This window comes from Camellia sinensis, chromosome 1 (genome assembly GCF_055761805.1).
Source record: "Camellia sinensis isolate YWXY chromosome 1, ASM5576180v1, whole genome shotgun sequence".
Taxonomy (NCBI): domain Eukaryota; kingdom Viridiplantae; phylum Streptophyta; class Magnoliopsida; order Ericales; family Theaceae; genus Camellia; species Camellia sinensis.
Genome location: NC_138961.1, coordinates 185,475,667 through 185,479,414, shown reverse-complemented (window position 1 = coordinate 185,479,414; position 3,748 = coordinate 185,475,667).

Genomic DNA, 3,748 nt, shown 5'->3' with positions numbered 1-3,748 from the left:
TTTTTTTGAAGAAGAAGAAAAATTATTGTTTTTTTTATTTTTTCAAAAAAAAATTTTTTTTTTTTAAGTACCGGCCAAATAATTTGTTATGATTTAGATATATATGGGCTAAATTGATCTACATTGAGCAATCGAATATATGGGCAATTCAAAAAAATTTAAAATTTAAAAAAATATATATTTTAAAAAATAAAAAAATATATTTAAAATATTTAAAACAAATATTTCAAAAATATTTTAAAAATAAAATAAAATATTTAAAATAAGAAAAATAGGAAAATATCTTAAATAAAAAAAATTAGATATTTTTAAAAAAATACAGCATACAAATGTAGTAAATACAGTGCATATTAAAAAAATAAATATTTACCCTACAAAAATAAAATTATTAAATATCTAAAAAAAAATAAATCCAAAACAATTTCAAAATACAATTCAAAACTCTTTTCAAAACTCATAACCAAATAAGTTTTCTTTTTGGGAATTTTTTTTAGGGTCCCTGGTATTAAGATTTTATAGCATAAAGGACATTCAATATTTTCATAATATCTAAGGTCCCTCAATATCGATCCAGAGAAAATTCGATGCAGAGAAATTCTCTTCATACTTTCCAGAAAAATTTTCTCCAAAGAAATTCTGGGAGATCTTTCATACAACAACCAATCCAATATTAAGTGGTTCACTTCTCAAAAAAATTCTCTCCAGAAAAATTAGGGGAAGAATTTCTCTAAACTTCATTGAAAAATTTTGGAAGATCTTTCATACAACAACCAATCCAATATTGAGTGGTTTACAAGAATTTCTCTAAACTTCACAAAGAAATTCTAGGAGATCTTTCATACAATAACCAATCCAATATTATTGAGTGATTCACTTCTCAAAGAAATTCTCTCCAGAGAAAAATTTCTCTGAACTTCACAGAGAAATTCTGGGAGATCTTTCATACAACAACCAATCTAATATTGAGTGATTCCTTGAGTTGAAAAGTAATCAAACAACAAATAATTGAATTAAAATACAAAAATGGATACCTGACGTTGTTTTTTGTATTTGTTGAAGTGGAAAGATGCAGAGTAGTGTTTTATATTTCTAATCAAACTACTAACACTCTCTTTCCTAACACACAAATTCATTTTTTAGATAAAGAATAGCTAACAATCTTGATGCAGATTTTAAAAGCAGTTTCTCTAGTCTAGAGAGATAGAACACAACACACATCTATTGCCCCTTGAATTGAAGAGAGAGAAAGCAAAGCAAATACGCAAAAAAAAAAAAAAAAAAAAAATTCCACATCTACACTTTCTCTTACTATATTTACACATGTTTCTGTGTATCACTGATTCGAAACCCTAGAGATTGTGTGTATCTCGAGAAGGTTTTGGTGTTTGATGTGAGATATTGTGGTAGATTCGAGATAGAGGAAGTTTCTGGCAACGGCCGGCAACGGCGGATGGACGGAGATCTATTACAACGGTGGTACGAACAAGCCTTCAGCAACGGTGATTGTTTGGATGGTGGTGATGGCGAGAAGTGGAAGAGGCGACAGAGCAAGTTTCGGCAAAGAGATTGATGGAAACGAGGCATTGTCGTCCTCTAATAGCAATGGTAGAGAGAGAGAGAGTAAAGAGAGAAGAGAGAGACCAGGTTATGGACATTATGGGATGAGACAATCGAGATCACCTGGGATGTGAAGGAGACTTCGGAGAAGGAGTTTGAAGAGAGAGAGAGAAAGAGAGATGAGGTTTGATTTGAGAGAGTTAAATTTCTTTGTGGTAAATGTGTGTGGAGTTAAGGGACCTTAAATATCATAAAATAATATTGTAGATCTCTTCCACTACTAAAGGGACCTTAGACTAATTTTCTCCTTTTTCATTTCAAAAACTTATCTTTAAATATACAACTTTTTTTTTATCTAGTTTAAAAATACAACTATACACTTAAATTATGATTCTAAAACTAAATCAAACGGAGAAGTGATTTTATTAAAATTGGGGATCATCCCATTACATATTTTACAACTACTAATAAATATCGTTATAATAATCAAATTTTCAAAACAATCAACAATTCTTAGATTTTATATATATATGTATATGGGAGGATACTCCTAACCAAAACAAAACAATTCTTAGAAATTGAAAAAGTAACCAAAAAAATGCTTTTGCAAATTACTAAAAAATTATCAAAATAAAATATCACTTTGTCAATCATCTTAGTATCTGTTAGGGAAAAACGATGTGATTCCCCACAAGTAAATCAATCAATGGGAATAAAACTAATGCGGAAAAATTAAATCAAAGGCAACACAAGAATTTTTACGTGGTTCCCTCAATGTGAGGTACGTCCACGGGATCGAAATCCGATTCCACTATCAACCAAATAAGTTCCAAACGATTACAAACGAGACACTAATGATCTCATAAAACCACCCTTAGGTGAATTCCAAATAATCACAAATAAACAAAGAGGAAAGACCTCACCAAATAGATGAACCAAAATCTTCTGAATCAGAGTTGAAGAAGACCCAAAATAACAATCCAAATCAGCTTCACCAAAACACCCAAACAAGCATGCACCGAAAGAAAATTCCAAAACTCATAATGAACTAAGCAAATTAATTGGCACTGTTACCAAGGCTGAAAAGGAATTGCTGCTGCCGTTTTTTATCTTGTGATCACACCCCGAGCAAAAAACATAAACCAATATCTATATATATTGTTAATCTAGGGTTTTGTAATCAAAACCTAATTGTACCCAAATTGAATTGGGCCTCCACAAATATAATATATAAAAATATATTATACCTAAATCAAGCCAAATTGAAACTCTTTTAATAAACCAATTGGGTCCCACACACCAATAAGGAGGTATACCCAACAATTCTCCCCCTACCGACTTAGGTGGAGATATCAACCATACCCGCCAAAGTTCTACACTTCAAATGTTTGTCCCTCGGCAAAGTCTTTGTCAACATGTCTGAAATATTATCATCTGTGTGAACCTTTTCGAGTTGTAACAATTTTGAATCTAACACATCACGGATCCAGTGGTATCTCACATCAATGTGTTTCGATCTCGAATGAAAAGTAGAATTTTTACTCAAGTGAATAGCACTTTGACTATCACAATAAAGAACATACCTTTCTTGCTTCAAACCCAATTCTTGCAAAAATTTCTTCAACCATAACTCTTCTTTGCAAGCTTCCGTAATAGCAATAAATTCAGCTTCGGTAGTTGAGAGAGCAACACATTTTTGTAATTTAGATTGCCATGCCACAGCTCCCCCTGCAAAAGTCATCAAATACACCGAAGTAGATTTCCGAGAATCAACATCACCAGCCATGTCAGAATCTGTGAACCCATCAAGCATCGGCTTACCATCCCCAAAACACAAACACACCTTCGAAGTCCCTCGAAGATACCTTAGAATCTATTTTACCGCTGCCCAATGTTCTTTACCCGGATTAGAGAGAAACCGACTCACCACACCAACTGCGTGAGCAATATCCGGCCTTGTACAAACCATGGCGTACATCAAAGAACCAACTGCTGAAGCATAAGGAACTTTCAACATCTCTTCTTTGTCTTTCTCACTTATAGGACATTGATTCGAACTAAGCTTGAAGTGACCCGCAAGTGGACAACCAACCGGCTTCGCTTTATCCATATTGAACCTCTCAAGAACTTTCTCAATGTAACTTTCTTGAGACAACCAAATCAGCCCCTCTTTGCGATCACGAACAATTTT